At 46.9% G+C, this 26,044-nt stretch overlaps 1 protein-coding gene and 1 long non-coding RNA gene across 2 annotated transcripts in view; both read right to left on the bottom strand.

The window, feature by feature from the left end:
* Positions 1-26,044, bottom strand: part of C8B (complement C8 beta chain) — a 457,407-nt gene that overhangs the window by 79,945 nt on the left and 351,418 nt on the right. The window lies entirely within an intron of this gene.
* Positions 226-7,983, bottom strand: LOC138545946 (uncharacterized). Its single transcript, XR_011290873.1, has 2 exons — positions 6,708-7,983; positions 226-3,259 (listed from the first exon to the last, which is right to left on the bottom strand). It is a non-coding gene; the product is annotated as an uncharacterized lncRNA (long non-coding RNA).

The following is a 26,044-nucleotide window of genomic DNA, read 5'->3' as shown; positions in this document are numbered from 1 at the left end:
AAATACACCCATATTTTTGGATACATTTCTGCAGCCCTTTGTGAGATGTGTCTACTCTTCTCTTAAAGGTTAATAACATCAAGTGGGAGTGTCGGGGAGAAGCTGGATCCCCCCCCACCCCCAGGGCAGTGGGGGGCCAGCAGCCATAGCCTCACCAGCTATGGGAGGCCCCAACACCTCCCATATGGCCCCCAGAAATGCAACAGAGTTCCAAGCAGGCAGCAACATGTTTCAAACTGCTTTATTTCTAAGCACAGAAAAGAGAAAAAAGCCAAAGAAAAGCATCGTGAGTTCAGGCGCCGTCTCCCCCGGGGCTGTCTTGCAAGTAAGTTTTATAATCACACTGCAGGCTGACCTCACAAAATTGGATCAGCTCCCAGAAACCTATCTCCTCCCGTTATTGGCTGCAGAGTGGTGGGTTACATATGTAGCACTTATAGAGAGCCTGATAATTGGATATTTACCTCCTGCGTCAGTGGGTTGATTTAGCTGTGCCAGCCCCCATTACCTAATCCTAATCATGTTGCAATGTGACTTTGTTCCCATAACTTTTAGCTGGACAAGCAGTTCGCACCTGGTTCTGGCTTGTTACAAATTATGTTTCAATGTTGTGCGTGTCCTTGAGAAAATGTCTTTCTTTCCCAGAAAGAAAAAAAAAGCACACTGGGTTGCCGTGATTTACTCGCATTTGTGGATAATTAAAAAATGTCTGTCTGCAGAAAGTAGTTTTATCTTGAATTTGCGGCCTTGGCAAGTCGGACTTGTTTTGCGAGGAATGTTGATAAGGCTCCCGCAGCCAGTGTTCAGTGTTCAGTGAGTGAAATGAACTTAGCTGTAATTTTCCTGAAACATAGCTTTACACTGTGCATTTAGTCCATGTTAGTTCATATAGGCATTTGCAAGGCTTTAAACAGGGATTTTTGTGTTTGTAGATTCTGATATTGCAGCATTGATTCTAATGTAGCATAGAAGTTGCACTGTTGGTGAAGTGGGTGTGTTTCAGCATATTTGTCACCCATGGGTGCGCTGGGGCGCTTGGGGTGCGGGGGCATGGATTTGGTCTCCATTTTCCCTCTTCAGTCCCCCCTCTGGTCGACTTTTGTCGACCACACCACCAAACAACATTCACCTCCTTCCGGTCTGCATATCTTTGCCAATTCCTTGAAGTGTCCATAATTTTCTGCATTGTTGTTGATCAACACTACATATAGGAGTGTTCCCCTTCTGTGTTCCACCACACTCACTCCCCTTCGTACTTCCTCTGATCACAGGGAGTGGCCACCTTTCTTACTGCTGGAACCATGTTGCGCACCGCTATCTTAGTCCGGCTCTTCCTTTCACCATGTCTCTTATTTGCATTCCGATGTCTTCTTCTGTTGTTCTCTTGCAATGTATCTCTATCTTGCACAATGGTGCTGTGCTCGGTACTCGTCCTTCCGTTATCACCTTCAAGCAACCAGGCAGTCATGATGTCATCCATCACCATGCAAGCACTAGCTAGTTCTTTGCTTTCTCTTTTCAGATGCATTTTTTGCTGATCATTCTTTGGTATGCTGGTACTTCACCCACTCATCCTTCTGTCTCGCTCGAGAAGTAATTCCCCCCTCTTTTTACTTCTCTGTCTGTTTCTCTTCTTCCGTTGTTTTCCATCTAGGTGAATGTGTCACTCTCCACATCTTCCTTGGTCATCACCAACAAGGGCATGCTGGTGCGCTCCAATGAACACTCTCCTCCCCAATTCAGTGGTAGTTTCTCTTGATCTTTGGATGCATGTGCTCAATAGTAGTCCATAAGCAGTGATGTTCCTGCTCTCATCTCGCAACTTCTCTCAACCTTCTTGCATCCAGCATGATTGTCCACTTCTTGTCACTGTTGTGCTGGTAACATAACGTTGGTACCTTAACAGTATACGTCCTTCTTCAGTGACCATCTTTGCTCTTTTCTCTCACTCTGTTAGGCACTTATCATATTTTTGTCTCTTATTATTTTATTTGTTCTTCTCTCCTTTTGTTTTTCTTTCTTCTTTTATTATTTATTTATTTATTTATTTATTTCCAATCTCAATGTTGCTGTCTTCCCTTGCAATCTTCTTCGCACCTTGTCATACATGGGCGTCATGCTCTGCTGTAGTAATTTCTGTTGTAATCAATTCTCTTCCGGCATATGTTAAAGAACAGTCAGGACAGCTCTCTCCAGTGGTGTCCCTACCAATTTTGTACATGTGGGCATGTTGCTGGTCACTTCTGATATGTGTGTTATGTGTATGTTTTACTCCCCTTGTGTCTGCCCTTAACTCTCTTTACTTTAGCAGCAGCTTTTCCTTACCCACTGACGCCGTAACTGTTCCTGCTTAGGTTAGGGAATGTTAGCAGGGGATACAGCGGTAATGCTCATTATTACAAATAATTTTCAAAGTACCACCCCCATAATTTTGTTCATCATTAATAGTCCCATCGTGAAGGTAAAAGTCCTTATTTGCGTGCCCATAACCACTTACGCTGCTGGGTCCTTGCAGCTGATGAGATGATAAAGTTGCCCGCCTGAAAATCGCAAGAAAAGCGTTAATACGTTAGTACATGTTAGTAACATCAAGCTCCGCGAACTAAACAATCACTAAGGGCAAAATCAAACCTCCCCCTGGACATTTCGTGTTTTCAAAATTTCTCAATATGGGTAGGGAAAATCTTGGGCTGTTTTTTCAATGGAAGCAAGGAAATATACTTCAGGGAAACATGCTCTAAGGGGTCTGAGGTTCTTGATAGGGTGGGCAATTGAGTGGGGGAATGCTTCACAATGTTTTACTCAGTGGACCTCACAGTTTCTAATGGAAGATAACATTAAGGAAATTTCCTACACATTTCTAACAGCATACATACGCAACAACCTGCATGTGCGGGGAAAAGAGAAGAAACAAAACAGTGTTACAGCTGTAGGTGCACAAAATGTAATATGAAACTCAATTAAACTTTGGAAATGCGTGTGTCAGTCCCTATTCTAGTTGCTAGTGTGCGTTGGACCATGGGATGGCCATGTTTCCCTAACTCGGGAGAGTTCGTGCTATTTTGCAGTTCATGAAAATCTCTTGCGTTGGCCCTGTTGATCGTTGCTCCCTCGTTGCCAGGGTGGCCACCGCTTTGTAGGGCTTGACGCCTTACACTTCTGACAAAGTCTGTCAGGAGGGGAAAATGTCCCACTGTAGTCCATAGCCATTGGGTGTTGGTTGTCCGTTGTCTTCAGGCCTGCCCTGGGTCCTTTGTATCTGGCGAGAAATGAAATGGAAGCGCTTGAGACCTGAGAATTTACATATTCTTCATTTTCTTGACCTAACCTCTCTGCACTACTCTCACATTATTCAGTGTCCTAGTGGGAGGAGCCAATGGTGCACCTATGCACCATCCTGTCACCACCTGGTGGCGTTCAATGGCGGTCTGACTGTAAATTATTACACAATTCGGAATGTACCCAGAAAATGGGTAGTCACTTAATTTTTGTGAAGATACTCATTACACACTTGGATCATATATATGCAATTTGGGTGCTAGTGTACAAATGGGCCTTTGGATCCTTGTATTTACTGTGCTTTTGTTGTAAGCTGTTTATAGTGCGTGCCTTTGTCCCGTGGGGCATCAGGTACTGACAAGCTAAATAGGGAAACATTAGGGTGGTAAATTTGTCATATAGGGTGGCTGTGTTTCTAAATTAAGTGCACCATGTTACTTAGTTAAGATAATCGCAGGGTTTTAAAATCTTTTTTTTTTTTTATTTATTTATTTATTTATTTTTTTCTATGGCTCCTCTCACACTTCTCAGGGCGTGCCTCGCAGTGAACTGCAGGCACTTTAAGCTGGTACTAACTGCAGGCACTTTAAGCTGGTACTAATGAAACCCGCTACCAATTTGCTCCCATTCTCTCTATCCCACCCCATGTCCACTTTTTAAAGCTTACCTACTCTGTTAATTACTCATTTAGTCTAGTATTTTATTACTCCACTACTGTAATTACTGTTACATTTAAACAATATATATTTCTAATTACTGTTACATTTAAACAATATATATTTCTAATTACTGTTACATTTAAACAATATATATTTCTCCCCCCAATATCTGCTTTCAAATTTTAATACAACCATTATGCTCCAGTTCGTGCAGCAATGACCTCTTTCCCTATGTGTGTTGGCTAATGCATTTGCGCCAGTGTTATTTTCAAAAGCGCTAGTGGCAGTACCACTTGCACTGTTATTGTGTCGCCAAATTAATTCTGTTGGGAACATGGATCATCCACCCTTTACCCCTATTTCTCTCCTCCTGTGGTGAACTGTCAATGAAATGTAGGCCTCCCCCCTCAAGTGCACATTCTTCCACCTTGTGTGTCTCATTTAATTGTTCTGTGTTAATCGTGTATTCATGAGCCCAGTCTCCTCACTGAAAGATGTGTGCTCAAAATGTAGCTAAATGTACTCTCTTGTGATGAGCTATCATTATGCACCCCCCTCTGTACCGTGCACCCCCATTATTCTTAAACAATCTTCCTTACTTTCAACATGTGTATGCCTGGTGTTTAACAAGTTATGTATTTCTCTGTTAATAAGGTGGTCATATCCACATTGCTCATGATGTCACAAATGTCTCTTCCCTAATGCATGGCCTAGTCGCCCCACTGTCACCCAGAAAAGAAAATGTTTTTATACCTATCACCACCCCTATGCAATTGTCCTCTGCATTATTGAGTGTGCGTGAGTGTGTGTGTCGGCGCGCGTCTCGCCCGCTCTGTCGGTGAAGCGGAGCATGAGTGTGTGTGGCAGAGTCCGTCAAATCAAGTTTGTCTTGGGCTGTCCTATTAGCGGTATAATGTCAATCTATGTCCTTTGAAACATTTGTTCCCCATCAGGAAGACCCCACCCAGTCATGTAACCGGTACCATTACTATTGTGTCAGTGTTCTGTATGGGTGCTGGCTGCTGTGCAGTGCCCCTGTGTTGTCATTCTAGTCAGTCCTGGGGTAGTGGTGCTGTCATTTGTTGTGTCTGTACATGTAGTGGTAACAGTAGTGGTTAGTACTCTGCGTTGGTGCTTGTGGTGTCTGCTGAAATGATCCCATCCTGCCCCATGTATCCTCCCCACATGGGCGGTTCATATTGTGGTGACTGTTGACACTGCTATTGTGATTCTTGTGCGTGTGTGTTGAAGCTGTTTTTAAATGCCCCTCCCATCGCATGCTTGAATGATTTATTTTGTGCCTACTTGTCCTCATCTGCCTTTCTCTGCCCCTGTGTCATCAAATATTACACTCGCGGAGGTTCAGAAAGGTGAATCCCCTCTTCCCTCTGCTCGTGTTTGTTCAACATCAGCTGACCCCTCGCATTTTCCTTTTCCTTCGTGCACACAGTTCAACTGTAGCCATGTGCTTTTAAAGCTATTCCCGTGTAAGTGCTGTGTATGTGTGTCCTTAGCGATTGCTGCACATGTGCTTTTAAAGCTATTCCCGTGTAAGTGCTGTGTATGTGTGTCCTTAGCGATTGCTGCACGCTTCTGGAGAAGCCGCCTATGAGCAGCCATGGTCTTTTTAATTTACCTTCAGTACTTTTGAATCTTTGCACACTATGTTTTACTGACTTATTTCAGCATGGAAGCCGTGTGCTACACAACAAGTGAAGGGGAGTCATTTCTGTATTGTGTGATACATTTTACCTCTATTCAATTCGAAAATTTCGGTAGTCCGCTGTTCAGGGAGCAAAAGTTAGAAAATAATTGAACATTTTTTCAACTTCTGTGAGCCTTCTTTGCTCCGCACCTTAGCCAGTGCACTCCGCGTGCAATCCATCTTCACCAAACCATTGCCTTCTCCGGCACACCCCCACAATCTTGCGCATGTGTCTTCCACACACCGCCTCTGGGTCACCTATTCTCCAAAACCACACCACTATCTCCTCACCATCAAAACTTTGTGTCCTTATGCATCAATCTGAAGGTGACGTCACCAAACTAAAAACACAATGCAAATGAAAAGACAAATGTGCATACACAGAAAAATAACCCATTTCTCCCAACCCCACAAAAAATCCCAAAATAAAACCCCACAATCCCCACAGCTGTCTTCCTGTCTCAACTGGAACAAGGTAAACCACAATAAACTCTTATAATTGAACTGCACACACCGCGTCGCCTAGTGCATGATACGCTCCTCACCAGGGGACCTTAACCAGCCAACTATCTTCCGCACTTCGGGAACAATCTAGCTACCTCCTGCGGGAAAACATCATCCACTCACTGAACTAAAACGCTCAATTAGCAGGGAACCTCATCTACTCATTGATCTATAACGTCAATTCATAGGAAATCCAGACCCCGTACATGAAATCACCATCCAGACCAATCAGCGCGGCAATCCTGTTCTAGACCAATCAGCGCGGCACTCCTGTTCTAGACCAATCAGCGCGGCACTCCTGTTCTATGTGTAGGGAGTCACTACCCCACCCAATATGCTCAAAAACACAAGAAGGGACCACTGCCACCACCCCAGTCCCAACTACAATTCACGTGCCGATCAATACCAATGCGCTGAATTTTGTGACAATGTACAATCACCCACCACCCAATTTACAATCCCTCCCTAAAAACAAAAAAAAAAAAATTAAAAAAAAACACTTTAACATTTCTACTTTAAACATTTCCCCCCCTCAGAGCCCATGTTGCTTGTTTACTTACATTTTCCTATGCTGCACTGGCAATTGCACCACTGCTGGACACTCCCTCAATGCGCTTCACCGGACCCCTTCTCCTGCAGGGCTCTCACCTGCCCTCAAGCGGGGTATTTCCAAGTGGCCCCCGAAGCCTTTAGCCGGTTACGCGTTTTTCCGGTGGTCTTCAGGTGCAGGCGAGGGTCTCACAGCTTCCTTGAGTCGGCGGCAGGGAGCTCAGTCCATCACAGGGCTTGCGCAGGCAGAGCTCAATCACTCATGTTACAATGAGCAATGAGCCTCACAGAGGGCACCAACTTGTCGGGGAGAAGCTGGATCCCCCCCCACCCCCAGGGCAGTGGGGGGCCAGCAGCCATAGCCTCACCAGCTATGGGAGGCCCCAACACCTCCCATATGGCCCCCAGAAATGCAACAGAGTTCCAAGCAGGCAGCAACATGTTTCAAACTGCTTTATTTCTAAGCACAGAAAAGAGAAAAAAGCCAAAGAAAAGCATCGTGAGTTCAGGCGCCGTCTCCCCCGGGGCTGTCTTGCAAGTAAGTTTTATAATCACACTGCAGGCTGACCTCACAAAATTGGATCAGCTCCCAGAAACCTATCTCCTCCCGTTATTGGCTGCAGAGTGGTGGGTTACATATGTAGCACTTATAGAGAGCCTGATAATTGGATATTTACCTCCTGCGTCAGTGGGTTGATTTAGCTGTGCCAGCCCCCATTACCTAATCCTAATCATGTTGCAATGTGACTTTGTTCCCATAACTTTTAGCTGGACAAGCAGTTCGCACCTGGTTCTGGCTTGTTACAAATTATGTTTCAATGTTGTGCGTGTCCTTGAGAAAATGTCTTTCTTTCCCAGAAAGAAAAAAAAAGCACACTGGGTTGCCGTGATTTACTCGCATTTGTGGATAATTAAAAAATGTCTGTCTGCAGAAAGTAGTTTTATCTTGAATTTGCGGCCTTGGCAAGTCGGACTTGTTTTGCGAGGAATGTTGATAAGGCTCCCGCAGCCAGTGTTCAGTGTTCAGTGAGTGAAATGAACTTAGCTGTAATTTTCCTGAAACATAGCTTTACACTGTGCATTTAGTCCATGTTAGTTCATATAGGCATTTGCAAGGCTTTAAACAGGGATTTTTGTGTTTGTAGATTCTGATATTGCAGCATTGATTCTAATGTAGCATAGAAGTTGCACTGTTGGTGAAGTGGGTGTGTTTCAGCATATTTGTCACCCATGGGTGCGCTGGGGCGCTTGGGGTGCGGGGGCATGGATTTGGTCTCCATTTTCCCTCTTCAGGAGCCTTTTTACATCCTGGCCTCACTTGATGTTGTATCCCTTATACTACCAGCCTTTTAGACAAATATGGGTTGTCAGCATGGAAATATTACCTAGACACCAGATCGATATATCATAAAGAGCAATATGGTTCCATTTAAGGCATAACATCATTTTATTTGAATGTACATATTTCAAACAACTGGTTGGTACATCCATGGGCTCGTCTATGGCTCCCAGCTACGCAAATCTTTTTATGGGTTGGTGGGAGGACACACTAGCCTGGTCTGAACAATATGATACATTTGTAAATCATGTGGTTCATTGGTACCTTTTTATAGATGCTGTATTCATTATAAGGGACGGTCCAATGGACACATGGGTTGTGGATATTGACTGCTTAAATATCTATGAACACAATATTCGATTGACTATGACTGTAAGCTGTGAGGAATTGTTTTTTTTAGATGTAAAATTAAAAGTGGTGAATAATAATTTTCAAAGTTATGGCTAAATCTCTAGGTAACCATTTTTTAAATAGAGGTTACTCTCACAAAATATTAGATCACGCCTATCAAAAAACAAAAACTGAGAACAAGAAAATACCAGCTTAAGCCTGAAATTAAATGAGCCAGTAAAGTTGACACCATCAAGTACATTACTCAGTATACTGTCCAATCAGTTAACATTAAAGCACATTTTTAGAAAACACTGGTCTATTTTGAAGAGTGATAGAGATCTTAGCAAAGACTTGGCTAGCAGTCCCCAAATCATATTATCTGGCTGCTTAACTAATTTAAAAGGATAAATTAGCACTGAGTATGCCAAAGGCGTGGTTGAACATCAATCATTGTGGTTTAATTGTTTCAGCCATAATAAGGGCTCCTTACCTTGTAACAAATGTAAGATTTGCAATCTAGCTCTTAAGGGTAAAAACGTGTAGTATGGATATGATAGTTTGATATGAAAGTTTATTTATATAGCGCCTATACACAATGTGGTTCAAAGCACTTCAAGGTAGGGGAGGAAACAAGGGAAAATACAATGACATTCTTACATGGCCATGAACAAGAATGTGAAATTAACTATCGTACTCAGCATTGCCACATTTCAGATATTGCAAGAACTGAGAGACAGATAGAAAGGGAGGGGGTGGTAGGGAAAAAGGGAACAGATAGGCGACTACCGTACTAGGCCTGACAACATTTCTGGTAGAGCCGGAGATTAACAATAGGTGAGGGGAAGGGGAGGAGAAAGGAGGGAGAAGAACAAAACAAGCGACTATCGTACTAGGCCTGATGACATTTCAGGGGGGACTGTAGGGGGGGATAAGTAAGGAAAGGGGGAGGAAATAAACATTTGATGCTATCATACTAGGTCCAGGACAATTCTGATAGAGAAAGTGCATAAAAAAAAGTAAGGGAGGGAGGGAGGAGAGAGGGAGAAGGGAGAGGAAGAGAGAGCAGAGAAAAAAACTGTGAAAAAGAGCAGAGAAGCAGAGGGGAGAGCAAATACAGTTGCAGAGGTCAGCAAAACACAAATGTTGCAGAGAACAGAAAATGTAAGCAAGGAGTCAAGGTGACGATGGGCACATGAAGGTTCAGGGCCACCCTGAGTGTGAGATCCAGGGGAGGTCCAGCATGAGAGTTGAGAAGGCAAAGCAACAAAAAGTCAATGTGTCCACAAAGTCAAATCCAGGTTATGGCAACAAGTTGGTGATGGTAAAACCATAGTGAATAAAGACAACTCATGTGGTGGTTATGAGGGGGGTTGAAGAAAGGGATAGGGGGAAGGGGAAAGCAGGAACGAAGAGAACAGGCAACACAGGGTGGGGGGGCAAAGCAGAATGAGGGACCAGGGAGGGGGTGGGGGAACAAAGGTCATCACGGGGGGGGCACGGAGAGGGTGGGGCACAAAGGACATCACAGGGGTCCGGGAGGGTGTGGGCGCACAAAGGAAAACACAGGTTACCAGGGAGGGCGTGGGGGCCACAAAGGACAACACAGGGGATCAGGGAGGGGGGTGGGAAGCACAAAGGACATCACAGGGGACCAGGGAGTGGGTGGGGGGCACAAAGGATATCACAGGGGACCAGGGAGGGAGTGAGGGGCACAAAGAACATCACTGGGGACCAGGGAAGGGGTAGGGCTATCAAGGACATCAAGGGGGACCAGGGAGGGGGTTCAGGCACAAAGGACATCAATGGGGACCAGGGAGGGGGTGGGGGCACAAAGGAGATCACAGGGGCCAAGGGAGGGGGTGGGGGGCTCAAAGGACATCAAGGGGGACCAGGGAAAAGGTGGAGGGCACAAAGGACATCACGGGGCACCAGGGAGGGGGTGGGGGGCACAAAGGACATCATGGTGGCCAGGGAGGGACTGGGGGCACAAAGGACATCAAGGGGGACCAGTGAGGGGTGAGGGGCACAACGGACATCACAGGGGACCAGGGAGGGGGTGGGGGCCAAAAGGACATCACGGGGCACCAGGGAGGGGGTGGGGGCACAAAGGACATCAAGGAGGACCACGGAGGGGGTGGGGGGCACAAAGGACTTCACGGGGGACCAGTGAGGGGATGGGGGCACAAAGGACATCAAGCGGAACCATGGAGGGGGAAGGGAGCACAAAGGACATCATGGGGGACCAGGAAGGGGGTAGGGCCACAAAGGACATCACAGGGAACTAGAGAGGAGGTGGGGGGAACAAAGGAGATCAATGGGGACCAGGGAGGGGGAGACCATAAGATATGGCAAATTGAAAATACTATAACGTGCAAAACCAATGTTATGGTCTATTACATTGATTGCCCATGTACAATGAGGTACATTGTTTCTACAACTGTACTACTCAAACTTAGAATCTTACAACCCTATAGAGCGATCAAAAATGTGGACGCTAATTTCCCCTTAGCAGTACATGTATTGTATTTATTTATTGGATATTTGGAAGGGGCCTATACGATAAATGGTCTTTCAAGGCGCCACAAGACAAAAAAGCGGGGGGACAAGGGAGAAAGATAAAATACTAGGCCTTGTGACATTCGGATTGTACAAGTGCAGAACAAGAAGTGCAAGGGGGCGATAGGGGGAAGTGCTGGTCTGCACAAAAACGATACACTACAGTGGGAAGAGAAAAGGGTGAGGAGTGAAGTGCAAGTACTAAGGGGAGGCCAGAGGGCAAGTGCCACGGAATGCAGGTAAGTGCAGGGAAAGGGGAGCGGACTGGGGGTAGGGCCTGGAGCTCTGTAGTACTCAGAGGGAACCAGGCAGCCCCTTACTGAGGCAGAAGAAGATGTTAGAAGGCGAGGGGGACAGTGAAGGAGGAGGAAAAAAGGAGGGTCTTGGGGGGCTTTCAGAAATTAAGAAGATCCGGCTCAAGCCTGAGAGGAACAGAGAGACCATTCCAGAGGGATGCTTCTGCAGAGGACAGACATCTACCCCCCACTCTTTGCTTAGAGAAGCGTCTGATTCACAGAGAGGGGGAGCTAGCAGACCGCAGGGCACTAGCAGGGAGGTATTTAGGGAGAGAGAGTTGGATGTAGTGGGGTCCTATGCCCCAGAAAGCCTTGTGGATGATGCAGAGGGTCTTGAATTTCATCCCGGCCGCAACCGGGAGCCAGTGGAGAGAAATTAGGGCTGGAGAGATGTGATCACTGGGCTTGATGCCAAGAATAAGCCTAGCAGGCCTATTCTGGATTAGTTGAAGGGGACGAAGGGAGGATGAAGGAAAATTGTGGAAGAGGCTGTTACAGTAGTCAAACCTAGAGAGTATCAGAGCTCGGGAGACATTGAGTTTCTGGGGGAAGGTGAGGAAAGGGATAATACCTCTTAAGAGGTGCAGCTGATAGTGGGCATTCCTGGAAAGCTCTGCGATGTGAGAAATGAAGGATAGAGAGACATCAAAGACGACATCAAGGTTTTTTGCCTCACAAGAGGGCGAGTGTGGCCAGAGGGAGGGAGGGAAAGTGGGAGCTGGGGTCCTAATGAAATGGATCTCAGGCTTACTGCCATAAATGAATGGCAGTCAGACAGTCAGGGATGAGAGATGAGGGAGAGGAGGAATGTGACGGAAACTTGAAGGAGAGCTGTGTGTCGTCTGCATAACACTGGAAGTGAGGAGAGAAGGAAGAGATCAAGTGGGTCAAGGGGGCAAGGAAGATGGTGAAAAGCCATGATGAGAAGATAGAGCATTGAGGGACACCGCAGAGAGGAGTGTGATAGAGGAGAGAAAAGGGCCCAATTGAACCTGGGAAGGGATTTTTGAGAGGAAGAAGGTCAACCAGTGCAGAGCCGTCACACCACCATCTTTGGTGCTGTGATGCCAAGGTTGTCACAGAGCCGATTTGTCATGGTGGCATGATTGACCATGTCGAAGGCTGAGGAAAGATCCAAGAGGGTATGATATGATATGGCATTTATAACGTGACTATACACAAGTGTTTCAAGGCGCGAAACGGCAAGGGAGTGGGAACAGAGGGAAGACAGAGACAGCGATCCTACTAGGCCAGGTGTCATTCAGATTGCACAAGTGCAGAAGAAGGGGGAAGAGTAAAAGTGTGGATTGGGATGGGGTTGGAGACAGTGCAGTACAAGGGGTAATATAATAAATGAAACAATAGGAGAAGTAGGGCCAGCTGGTGGCAAGTGCAAGGGTAAGTGTAGAAATCAGGTGGCAAGTGCTGGTGGGGGACTGTAGGGATACAGAAAACAGTCCCCAAGTGCAGGGTTTGCCCGGGAGGCAGTGCAAGTGTGAAGCTGGTGGGGGAGGGGGCCTGGGCCCGAGAGCAGAGAGTGGCCAAGTTACCAGTACTGATTCAGCCAGGAATTCAGCAGGGGAAAGGAGGAGAGAAAGCAGAAGCAAAGAGGTGTCACACTCACCTGATTCCCACAGAGGCGCAGGTCTGGCTTCGAGTGCTGATGCTTCTTCAATGGTGAAGTGCAGGACTCTGATGATGGACAGGAAGGGCCCCTCTACTCTGGCTTTTCTGGCTCGCAGGAATATTCCCCTGTGCGTGAAAAGGGAGTATTACCTACTGACGGAATAATGCTCAAGCCTCCCACTCCCTTCCAACCCTCCTCGATACCCTTCCACGATTCCCCGTGAAGTCTCACCTTAGGATCTGGAAGGATGAGTTCTCCATCCTGCTTCTGATGCAGGGGCGCGTTGAAACCCAGTTGCTTCACTGGATTGAGGTTTGATGGGAGTTCAAAATAAGCTTGACTATTCAGAGGAGGCGCTGTAAGAGTTCTGTTGCAAGTTCAAAAGTTCAAGCTTAATAATAATGTTCATTGTCTTATTGCAGCAAGCGCTAATGCTTATGTCTTTTTCCCCTTAGTGGCCGGGTTTCAGAATGCCGGAGATATGGCGCCGACCCGAAGTGTAAGTTCTGGATGAGCGTTCAGGTAATGTCTTTGCATTCGCTCATTCAATGTCTTTGTCTTTTTTCCCCATTGGGGCCGGGGTCCGGAATGCCAGGAACCGGCAGGAAATTAAATGGGAATGACCCAACAGGTAAGTCTTAGAAGGAAACTGAGCTTTTCCTATTTCCCTTCCTTCTCTCACCTTGTTTTCTTGTCTTTTCTCTCTAGGCTCTGGGAAGTGGGTGCGGATCCGGATGATCGCTGCTGAAGATGGAGGCGCCCAGGAAAGGTGAGTGAAATGCAGCGCTGCAGCGATCGAAGCGAAATGCTTTTAAAATGATGTCTTCCCTTTCAGGATCGTCAGTGTGATGTCCCCGTGATGCAGCTTTAGCAGGTAAGGTCTTCTTTCTCTCCAGTTCTCTCTTATCTCGCTTTGCAGGCAACCCAGAATGCTGACAGGCGTGGCTGAAGTCCAGATGCAGGAGCTGACACGGTGAGCGTCCAGCTGCGAGGAGCAGAACAACGCGAAGCGTGAGTTGCTGATCGGGCGTGGTTTAAATAGCTTTGGAAGAAGTTCCAGGCATGTACCCTTCCACCGATCAGGTATGTATCCTTCCCCGACCACACCCAGGTGGAAAGTAGTCCCACAGGTAAAGTAGTTCCATTCAGGCCTCAAGAGGGCCTGGATGTAGCAGCATGGTCTGCATCAGGTAAGTGCACATTAAAACACTTGAACACATGTCTAGCTTTATGAGCCTGGCGCCTAAGGCGCCAGGACAGGGGTCCAACATGAGCCTGGCGCCTAAGGTGCCAGGACTGTGTCCAAAGGGCCCCAGCTTGGGCCCGCTGGTACTTCCCAGGGGGGAATGATGCCTGCCTCTGGGGTTGCTGGGTCGGACCTGGCTCCTTGGAGGTAGGCATCATGACAGTACCCCCCCTCAAGGCCCCTCCCAAGGTTGTTCCCTCCGGGGGTTTTGGCTTGTTCGGAAATCTCCGGTGGAACCTTTGTATTAATCGAGGTGCATGAACATGGTTACTAGGCTCCCACGATCTCTCCTGAGGTCCATATCCCTTCCAGTCAACAAGATAGAAGAGTTTTGACTTTAACACCTTGGAGTCTAAAATGTCTTTAACTTCGAATTCTAATTCCCCTTCAATTTGAACTGGGTCTGGAGGCTTGGACAGTCGGGTCCCTGGTTGTACTGGCTTCAAAAGTGATGCATGAAAAACTGGATGAATACGCATGTTAGACGGTAAATTCAGTTTAAAGGCCACGGGATTGATTATAGCCTTGATGGGATAAGGTCCTATGAATCTGGGATTGAAGGTTCGCGGGCCCTTGAGGGGTAAATGTTTTGTTGCTAGCCATACCTGGTCTCCTACTTGGTAAGGAGGAGTTTTACTTCGGTGCAAATCAGCATTTTCTTTATACTTTTTCTTGGCTTGCTGTAAATGAGTTGCAGCTTCTTTGAAGGCTCGGGTTATTGTGGAATGCAGATGATTTACTGTGGGCATTTCCAGGGTCAGAGGTGGATCTAGGTCAGAGGTCTGAGGATGGTGACCATACAAAGTATAAAAAGGAGTTTGACCGGTTCCAGAATGCACTGAATTGTTGTATGCATATTCTGCGATCCAAAGGATGTCTTTCCAATTTAACTCAGATTGGTGTAACATGCACCGAAGATATTGCTCGAGAGTCTGATTGGTTCTCTCAGTTTGTCCGTCGGTCTGGTGGTGGTGGCTGGTGGATAACCGCACATCTATTTGTGCTAGTTGGCAACATTTCTTCCAAAAATGGGAGATAAATTGACTTCCACGATCCGAGACTAATATGGAAGGAAAACCATGTATGCGAACTATATTCTCCAGAAATTCCTTGGCCAAGGTGGAAGCTGAAGGCAAACCTTTTAAAGGAATAAAGTGGGCCATTTTGGAGAATAGATCCACAATTACAAGGATAGTGTTGTAACCAGCACAAGGAGGCAGGTCAGTTATAAAGTCCATTGACAAGATGTGCCATGGTGCCGGTGGAATATCCAAGGGTTGAAGTAGGCCGGCTGGCCTTTTCTTTTGACCCTTGTTTTGGGCACAAATTCCGCAAGACAATACAAAAGCCTTTATGTCTTTTCTCCAAGAAGGCCACCAGAAGTGGCGTTTGATTTTTTCCTCCGTTTTAGCGATACCAGGGTGTCCTTCCATTAATGATTCATGATGATGGGCAATAAGAAGTTCTTGCAATTCTTTACTTGGCAGAAACAACCGCTCCTGGAAGTAGGGTAAATCATCCTTAACGGTGTAATGAGGACCCTTTTGACTCCATTCCAGTAAGGCTGAAGAGTCTAGAAGTTGTTTTACTTGCGTTTGGATGTCCTCAATAGTTTGCAATGAAGTTAGGCCTAAGATTCTTTGTTCAGGTATGATTGGCACAGGTTCTAAACTCGAATTGGGTTCTTCCATGCCAATCCGGGATAAGGCGTCCGCTTTACCATTCTTGCAGCCAGGGCGATAGGTAATTACGAAATCAAATTCCGCAAAGAATAGAGCCCATCGGAGTTGTCGTGAAGATTGAGCTTTGGCCGTCTTTAAATATTGTAAATTTCTGTGGTCCGTAATTACGGTGATGGTGTGTCTTGCCCCGAGAAGGTAGTGACGCCAAGCCTTGAAAGCAGATTTAATAGCCAGTAACTCCTTGTCGGTAATTGCGTAGTTGATTTCAGGAGGAGAACATTTCCTGGACCAAAAGGCCACAGGGTGTAGTTGGTTAGTTTCTGGGTCTCTTTGCGATAGGACAGCTCCCATGGCCGAACTGGATGCGTCGGTTTCCACAATGTAAGGGAGATCTGGGTGCGGGTGCTTCAATACAGGTGCAGAGGTGAATTTGGTTTTCAGGTCCTGAAAGGCTTGTTCAGCCTCAAGAGTCCATTCAAAGCATTTGTTTTTCTTTAGCAGAGCTGTGATGGGTTGGACTGTTCGGGAAAATTCCGGAATGAATCTTCGATAGAAATTGGCGAAGCCGAGCATGCTCTGAACTCCCTTCACCGAGCTAGGAGATGGCCATTTGAGGATGGCGTCCACCTTTCGCAAGTCCATTCGGACTCCTTGAGGTGTCAGGATGAATCTGAGAAACTCAACTTCTGTGGTATGAAAAACGCATTTTTCGAGCTTTGCAAATAGTCTGTGCTGGCGCAATTTCTCAAGAACTGCCCTAACATGTTTTCTGTGATCGGATTCTGAAGAAGAGTACACCAGGATGTCGTCAATATAGCAATGACACAGACATCGATAAGTTCCCGAAGAACATCATTCATAAAGTACTGAAAGGGGGCAGGTGCATTGCACAAACCGAAGGGCATCACCTGATATTCGAAGAGCCCAAATTTGGTGCGGAATGCAGTCTTCCATTCGTCGCCTTCTTTTATACGCACCAGGTGATAAGCTCCTTGGAGATCTAACTTGGTGTACACACAAGCGTCTTTCACCTGGTCGATAAGCTCAGGGATCAGGGGCAGAGGATAACGATTCTTAATCGTTATTTGATTTAGGGCGCGATAGTCTATACATGTTCTAAGGTCGCCCTCTTTTTTTCGGCACGAAGAACAGAGCTGAGGAGACAGGAGACTTGGACGGGCGAATGAAACCATTGGCTAGGTACTGATCTAAATACTGACGCAAATGCAGGTTCTCTGGTTCCGTAAGAGCATAAATCCTACTACAAGGTAGTTGAGCATTGGGTACCAGATCGATTTGGCAATCATAAGACCGATGGGGAGGTAACGTGTTAGCCTGTTCCTTCTGAAAAACGTCTTGGAATTCTTGGTACTCTGACGATAGCTGTACAGGGGTGGAAGTTGCTGAGGCTAGACCCATAACTGGATTTCTTGGATAACAAGTTGGTTCACAATCAGGAAAACTTATCTTCTTTGCTCGCCAGTCGATTCTGGGATTTTGTGTTTCTAACCAAGGAATTCCAAGAATTACTTGAAATTGTGGGGCCTTGATCACATCAAACACGATTGCTTCCCGATGTCCATCCTGACCCACCAGTGTCATTTCAACAGTGGAATGCGTTACAGGCCCTGAGGCTATTCGGTTCCATCGACTGTAGTATTGACATCTTGGGTTACTTTCGGGCGGAGAGGGAGCTTAATCCTGGAAGCCAATTCACGGTCTATGTAATTTCCAATAGCTCCACTGTCGATGTATGCTTTTACAGCATGCAACTGCTGAGGCTGTTTTGGGTCCACGAGCACCATTGCCATGACAAAATGCGAGGTCAAAGAGTTTGTTTTCAAGCTCGGCAAGCGGACCCCTACGCTTGTCGGGCTAGGTCGTTTCCCGAATCAGGTGTCAATAAATCGTTATCAGTGGCTCCAACCACCTTCTTAGGTGGTTTAACCGGACAATTTCGAAGAAAGTGACCGGAAGTCCCGCAATACAGACAAAGTTGCATTTGCCGCCTTCTCTCTCGTTCCTTCTGCGTTAATGGTCCTTTAACACAGCCGATTTGCATAGGTTCGGATACGTCGGTACTCTTGGAGTTAGCGTGGGTTTTGATCGGTACTCGGGTTTCGTACTTGAACCGATCTGCTTTTCTATTTTGAAGTCTGTGATCAAATTGAACCACCAAGTCTATGTAGTCTGCGCAGACCTGGGGTGGATCTACTATCTGAGCTAGAACATCCTTAAGCTCTCCGCGCAGGCCTCGATGAAACAATGTGATCCTTTTGTTTTCTGGCCATCCAGTTTCCACAACCAGTCTATTAAAGGTGGCAACGTAGGACAGGAGATCCTGATTACCTTGTCGTAAGGATAGCAGTTCGTTATCAAGGGCCTGTCCTTGAGAGTGTCGAGCAAACAATTTTTTCATGCTGGCCTGGAAGCCCTGAAAATCCTGGAGAATGGGATCATCCTGATTTACCAATGGAATAGACCAATCGGCAGCACTGCCACTGAGGTAAGATAGTATAAAGGCTACCTTGGTCTGGTCGTTAGGGAAGGCTCCGGGTCTGCATAGAAAGTGTAAACGACATTGGTTCATAAACACGGCATATTTCTTGGGATCCCTCGCAAAACGTTCAGGCGGGGCCAAAGGCATGTGTCCAGGTAGATTGATTTGTACCGGGTTATTCAAACCCATTGATGTGGAAGTACCTCCGGAATTAGGTAAAGGAGTGTGCCCTGCCTGGGCCTGCAATAACCTTTTGGCCAGGTCATCAGTTCTTTCCTTGGATAGGATAAGTTCTCTTTTGAGAGCGTTGGTCTCCTGGCGGGCTGAGTGCACTTCTGCCCGTAATTCCCCCAAAAGCTGGGCCAGCTGATCTGTCTCGGAAGTCTCCATAGCGCCCGGGTGGGAAATTGTGGGTAGGCTTCGCGTTCTGTCACGCTCACCTGATTCCCACGGAGGCGCAGGTCTGGCTTCGAGTGCTGATGCTTCTTCAATGGTGAAGCGCAGGACTCTGATGATGGACAGGGTATACAGGGTGTTGGTGAAAGAAAGGTGAGCAAGGGCAGAGTCAGTGTGGGAGTCTGCGGCAGGAGTGTGAGGGGCATGAAGTTGACTGCAAAGGCAGCAACTGACACTCGCTTCATCGGTTGTTTGACAAAGAAGGAGACAAGCAGTGTGGGCAGCGGCTTAGCAGGGGGACTGAGGAGATCTAGATGGGAAGATAGGCGAGAATGGTCAGACCAAGAGATAGGAGTAGTAAGAAGGTTGAGATAGGAATTTCTGAGGAGATGAGAGCATCCAGGGTATGTCCGGTAGAGTGCGTCAGACCGGAGAGATTAATGGTGAGGGAAAGAACATTGCAGAGGCTGCGGAAAAGTCGTCCAGCCACCTCAGAGAAGTCAAGGTGAATGTTGAAGTCACTGAGGAGGAGAGGTTTGGAAGTAGAGGTAAAAAGGGAAGAGATGGGGTCAGACCACTCAGAGAGGAAGAGGGCTCCTGGACCTGGGGTCCTGTAGATGGTCATGAGAACCAGTGAAATCGTTGCAGAGATGTCAAGCCTGCAGATGAGGCATTCAAAGGAGGAGTAGGACTGAGTGGGAATGATAGTGGCAGGGATCCAGTCATGGAAGATCAGAAGGGGTACAGGAACAAGGTACGCCCACCAGAGGTGGGGAAGGGTTAGTGGGGGGGTGGCCGCCAGAGGAGTGGTAAGAGAAGGGAGGAAGTTGATGAGAGACGGAAGACACCTATCAAGAAGGAGAAGGTTGGGCTGAGAACCCTGGGCCATGACAGTGGCATTGTGATAGACATCAATGATGCACCTCGATGATGAGAAGCCCGCCAGGAGTTCTTCCCATCTGGTGCCTCCATTAATGGGAGACGAGGAGAAAGCAGAGAGGAGAGAGACCATATGTGGATTGCATTGGTCTGTGGAAGGAGTGACAAAATGAATATCGGTGAGAGTCTGCCTTGAAGAAGCATTGACGTAGGTGTCAGTGATGAGCAGGCCTGGATTGCAGACCAGGAGATCCTTTTTAAACGTTTTCCTACCATGCTTTGAGAGGGAGCTAGGATAGGTGATAGTGTAGCAGTTAAAGTAAATAGGTGAGATTGAGAGCACCATGGATGGAGGAAGACAGCAAAGGGATGGAAAGAAAAAGGGGAGAGAGAATGGAAAACTGCACAAAGCACGACACACTCACCAGTTGGCCTACAAGCAGAAACATGCTGATAGACAGGAGCACACTGTGTCTTTCTGGACTCTTCAGGGCTGCAACGGCCAGTCAGCCCTTCTTCCAACAGGAAAGATGCACAGATGCAGCGGGTGAAGGCCTTAGGTTCTTAAATCAATGATGCCTTACGGTAGCTAGATTTCGTATCTGTTGAAGGCCACATGGAGGAGACAGAGTGCCAAGGTGATCAAATCCTCTCAATACTTGTGGCCAGACACTACTTATTCGAAGAGCTGGAAGCAGGACGGCAACATATTGCCCTTAGCTTTGACCCACTTGCCTAGAGCTCTGATGTCAGCAACACTCTTTCCCCAAGTCAGATGGAGCCCTTATGAGCACAGGTCAGGGCGCCACCCAGGAGGTCGAACATGAAGCAGTGCATGAATTTTGGGCTTTTATAGCTTTCAGGACCAAGTCGCCGCTCCTGCTGCAAATTTGGTGAAAATCCGTCCAGCAGTTTGGGTGGTTGGCGTATCCAATTTATTTTTCCATTGCGTCTATGGAAAAAAACTCACAGATTTTGGGAGACCCCTCTAAAATATTGCCCCCTGTGGACCAAACTTTACCAAACCTCGCAGAATCAATCTGACGGGGCCATATCCCTTTTTTAAACTTTCGTGCGGATTTGTCATGGGGAGGCGGAAGTTATAAGCCACCCAAAAGGTGCTCTTCCTATGGGTTGAGCAACTTAATCATAACTACAGGACTGCTATATATCTATTGTGAATATGTGAATTAGCATGTTATAGACATGTTTTCCAAATATACTTACATTTGGAGACAGCTGATCTTGCCATCTATAATTGGGGTAGCAAGTGATGCATTATGAACGGACGGATCTCAAGTGTTCTTTTTATTTCGACTAGGCAAACTCACTAAGATTTAACTACTGCTTAGAATTCATAAACACGTGCATTTTCAACACATATTATGAATTTATTAACTAGGATGCAAAATAAGGAGCAGCTGCCATATTGCCAACATGTCTTCCCATCGCAGCGACAGATTATGGGACAGGACCATGTTGTGATTCGCTGAGCTGACATAAGAGCCAAAGAAACGTATTTATTTATTCCTCGCTTAGGTCTAATGCTTTATCACAACTGGAGTAACAACATGGTAATGAGTTGACAGTGATGCCATATTCAATCAGTAGGAAGTACACATGTTGCCTTTTAATATAATTACTGGTAGCGCCTGTAGATATTCCGTATCAGTCCGAAATGAATGATATGGGGTACAAATTATAATGTTGTGAAATGCAGAGTACGACCAACAAGAACACGCACTTTTAATATGAATTAGATGTGAACCTACACGTGAAGTATTGATGTGTTGTTTCTGGAAATCCTTTAAACCTCTCACTCGTTGCATTTTATGTAGGGCAAAGTAACAGTGACTTTTCTGTCATTTGTTCAATTCTGGCAGAAAGGTAGACTTTATGAATGTGTTGTCACAGAGGGTTGTTCACAAACAGAGGAACATGGCATGAACTTGTGAGATTTCGAGAGATATAAGGGAGTTCAGAAACATGAATATGTATATATTAGGTGCCTATTTTCATCTGTCATCTATGCATGCATTTGACAGCTCAGATTATAGATTTGGAATAAAGACAAACTGCTACTGCAGGAAGCAACACCAAATGAATATCCCCAATGAGCGTCTCTTATAGATAGTATAAAGGGCTGTGGTGGGACTTGGGGGTCATTACGACCTTGGAGGTAACCATGCTGCAATTTTCCGGGCCCGGGTTCCTTAAATGAGGAATTACCGGGCCATTCCAACCTTTTTAACGTGACGTAGAGGACCATTAACATTCACACACGCACACATGCATCATTGTTATTTTCCACATAGGCCTGCTACAGCACCGCAGAAACGCAAGACGCCAGAAGAGCTTGTGTGCATGCTTGCAGACGCTTCCTCGCCACTAAAAACAATGAATATGTGACCACTGTATATGGACTAATGCATATGAATCTCCATCGCCCCTCGCGACCCCCATATTATGAACGAATTACCGCCACCCATAACCCAGGCCGTGGTAGGACGCAAAACCAGAGTGTCCAGGCCGGAGCAGTTCAGACAAAGCTGCAAGGTGCTGATCGCGCAGAACAAGACCCCGACAAGAGCCCCCAGCCAAGGCTGCAATGTTGCAATCTACATGCCGCGCTCTCCGCACCAAAGTTACACCTGCTACTGCTAAATGCTCCCCGAGCTGAAATACAAATCAAATGGTCATAATTCTGCCCAAAGCCACGGTCCAGCAACACGTGACCATGCCAGCCTGATACTATGCCAAGCTCCAGGGACCAGAGAAGTGCTGGGGTCTCACTACTGGGACACAGACTGCAACAAATCGGACACCAATAGCGATGGGTAATACATGTACACCAGCTAATGGTCAGACCTGTCCATTGTCTGCCACTGACACATAGTAATACATAGAAGTCAGGCCAGCGAAAAAACAAGGAAGTTCACTCAAAAGACATCTTTCAACCAAGTAGACAGGAAAAAACACCCCCCTAGCTGACCCACGGATCATCATACTTAAGACAAACAGTTAGTTTACAATATTATATTTATTTATTACAATTAGAGTCTTAAAAAAGTATTAAATTGTCTAAAGCTCTAGTACAATATACAGAAATATATCTTAGAATTGTCTAAAAAAGTGCATACTGTTTAAAGTGCTAGTATCAAATGGTGACTGCTGCGAGAGGTCGCAAGCCAATCAATAGCATGGAACCTAAAACACATAGTCATACTTTGTTGCCAGCACCAGGTACACCGTGAGCTGGGAACAAAGATGGTTCCAGGCTAGGGGGCTCGCGAGTGAACCTATCAGAATATGAGGGGCACACTACTGATGCCATCATTGCTTAGCCAATCACTAATCGTCCCCATGTAACGTTTCACTTGTAGTGATTATTATGGACGAGCCGAGCGTACCACCTGACCCTTTCTCAACCATTAACTACCTTTCCTATATGTGCCTCTAGTAACCCCACCACTCGGAGAGCCAATCCAAGGTGGCATTAGGTTTGGGGGCTTGTTCTCCTAGGTGACGTACGTAACCGCGTCATACAGCTAGAAAAAGAGCTTTTAAGCTCACCAAGAATGAGTGGTCTCTCGGATGCCTATGACCTGTGAGCCTGTCACTGCTCGTTCTGTGTAATAAACAGCAGTAACTCTTTGCTCTTGTGTGTGCCTCATACTCTGTTGGGACGGGGAGGAGTTGGGGCCTCCCCAACCCTGGAGGTCCGCGGACGGCCCTGCCGGCCCCCGGGAAAACTCCCCGGACAAGTTGGAGGCACTGCTGAGATCTGCTGAGACTGGGTAGAATCACAGCGAGGCTGCTTGCAACAAGGTGGTCCGCCACGTGGCCCCCTCTGCCGTTGCCCCCTTGGGAGGACTACAGGACCATCGCGGAACTGCAAGACGATCGACAGCGCAATCCGGAGATAGGCTGTCGAGAGCCGAATTGAGAAGTATCCCGCCCGCGGTTGGCGAGTGTCCGGACGTGGTCCAGACGAGGGGAGGCAGTGAGCTAGTTGGAAGGAGTGCCCGCAGCCGAGCGGCACCAGCAGGCGAGAAATCGATGTGAGTATGGCACACCCAACCAGCAATACAATGTTGTGTGGGAGGTGGGAGGAACTGTAAAAAGGGTGGCGGGTGGCTCTTACAGGGTGTTAAGAAAAGATTTTGTCCATCGAGTGGCGATCGGTGTGTAAGATATAACAGGGACTGGCACGAGGGCCGTCCCCTCTAGTGTTACAGAGCAAGCTGAGTGGGGCTTCAAGCTCCCACGTGTGACTGGCGGTTTGCGCTGATTAATCGAGATTGCGGACACCCGTATAAGGGGGTGTGGCATTCCTATGAATTGGCATTGTAGATCAATGAATAGATAGAGGTTCCTATTGATCAAGTGTTTTAACTCTGTGAATAGATGACGTATTCCCGCAGGAGGTAGCTAGATTGTTTCTCAGCATGGAAGATAATTGGCTGGTTAAGCTCCCCTAGAGAGGGGGCGTATCACACGCAAGGCGATGCATCGTGCACAGTCCAATTATAATAACAAATAAATTGATGGATACTCCACTCCAGGTGTGGTGGGACAACAGCTGTGGGGATAACGGGGAACAAGTTTGTAACATATGGTGTGCATTTATCCTTTGTTGTAATTGAACGTACCAGAGATTCTTTGTAGTAGTTGGTGACATCACCCATAGGGCTTGTATAGGATACTGCGGTCTTCTTCCTTCAAGATTGATCAGGGATCGGGGCGAGGATACGTGGTAAGGGAGGGGTGAAAGGGGAGAGGCAGCTGAGCATGGAGAACACTGGCACACGCTCGCCTATGGGGGTGCGAGGGGGATCAGAAGATCGTACACTGTGCAGACAGTGAGGACAACGGAGAAAGAGGAGGAGCTAGAAGTGAGTTGCAGGTGTGCCAAGTATCGGGGGCACAGTAAAGGAGGGGCAGCTCAGAAGCATGCTGCACGGGGCACGCAGCCGCAGGGGGCTGGTGCACCACGGGTCGAAGGGGACCCTAGCTCCGGAAGAAGAAGCATAAAAGAAGGTGACACTGCTGTAGGAATAACAAGGGTGGTGATGCCCAGCACAAAAGCATTGTGATAAAAATTGTTTTCCTTGCAGCGGAGAATCGGAAGACCCCAGTTTACAGGGCCATGTAATGGTGGTTCTGAGAAAGTAAAGTTTTAAAGATGTCTGTGTATTATGGGATAGCGGCAGGGTATAGGGTCAGCACTTTAACAACACCACTCCAACATATCTGTGCAACATTAACACCGCACAGAGATAAAATAGTAAAGCACAGCATCGAATGGACACAGGGGTCAGATAACAAAATAAGGATACCATGGCCACCCAACGGCAGTTTGACATGACCACCCAACAGTCACTACTAGCGTATTTACAGAACACATACAAGGGGAAGAAGTTGGCGAGTCAACTAGAAGTTTTCGACCTCTGGAAATGTTGCAGGGGTATGCACCAGGGGTACCAGGGATGTTCACAATGCAGGGAGTAAAGGAGGAAAAGGTGAGTGGAGAGGGCAGGTGCAGCGTGCCCAGGAAAACACCCAGTGCTGAGGAGAGTGAGGAAGAATCAGAAGGATCTTTCGCAGTCACAGAGGTGAAGAAGGAAAGTGAGGCAGTGACACCCATAAATAAAGAAATAAAGAAAGAAACAGGGGCTGTATCTGATGAGAGAGTTGAGGAAAGCAATAAAAGCACAACTAACAGCAGCCGAGGGATATTCCAACCTTGCATACAGCCCACCACCTGATGCGCCAGCAGACAGTTACTAAAAGGGGGTAAGCATGAGGAGTGCAGAGGATACGAAACAAATGCAGGTAAGCACTGGAGGAGGAAAAAGGATGCACCTAGACTTAGCAAGCATACGACCAGACGAATGGATAGCAGCTCAGGTGCTTCTGAAGCTCTGAGGGACATTAACTGGGGAGGAGGAAGAAGTGGTAAAGAAGGCAAGTAAAGAAGAGACAGAATACACACAGAAGGGGTGCGAGGTACGTAGAGAAGAGGAAGAGAGACTGACACTGGAGGAAGAGGAGATGCTAGAGGTAAGATTAGTGGAATTGAGGGACGCACGGAGCGCACTGATCAAACAGTTTGAGCGGGAAGAACGGAAAAGGAGGGAAAGGATGAAGGGAAGCAAGGGGGACAAGGTAGGGGTAAAAGGGCAAGAGGAAGAACAGATGAAACGTGAGGAAGACCGTATAAGGGCGATCAAAGAAAGGGTGGCGCGCATGGAACAGCAGGAGATTAGGAGAAAAGAAGAGGAGCAAGAGAAAATGGCAGAGAAATGGGCCTGTGGAAGAAGAAAGCGCACCAAAATATGACGAGGCGAAGGTTATAGAAAGTATACTGGCAAAGGAGGGCAGAATATGGGGCAACAAGGAGAACAAAGAGAAGATGCTAGAGCAGGTAAGTGACACAATAATGAATGAGCTTTGCAAAGTACGAACGGAAGTAGGTGGTGAAGCGGGCAAGC

Source organism: Ambystoma mexicanum, chromosome 1q (genome assembly GCF_040938575.1).
Source record: "Ambystoma mexicanum isolate Mex_15411 chromosome 1q, UKY_AmexF1_1, whole genome shotgun sequence".
Lineage (NCBI taxonomy): Eukaryota > Metazoa > Chordata > Amphibia > Caudata > Ambystomatidae > Ambystoma > Ambystoma mexicanum.
Note: the sequence above shows the minus strand (reverse complement) of the source record. Positions and strands in the feature narration are given on the sequence as shown.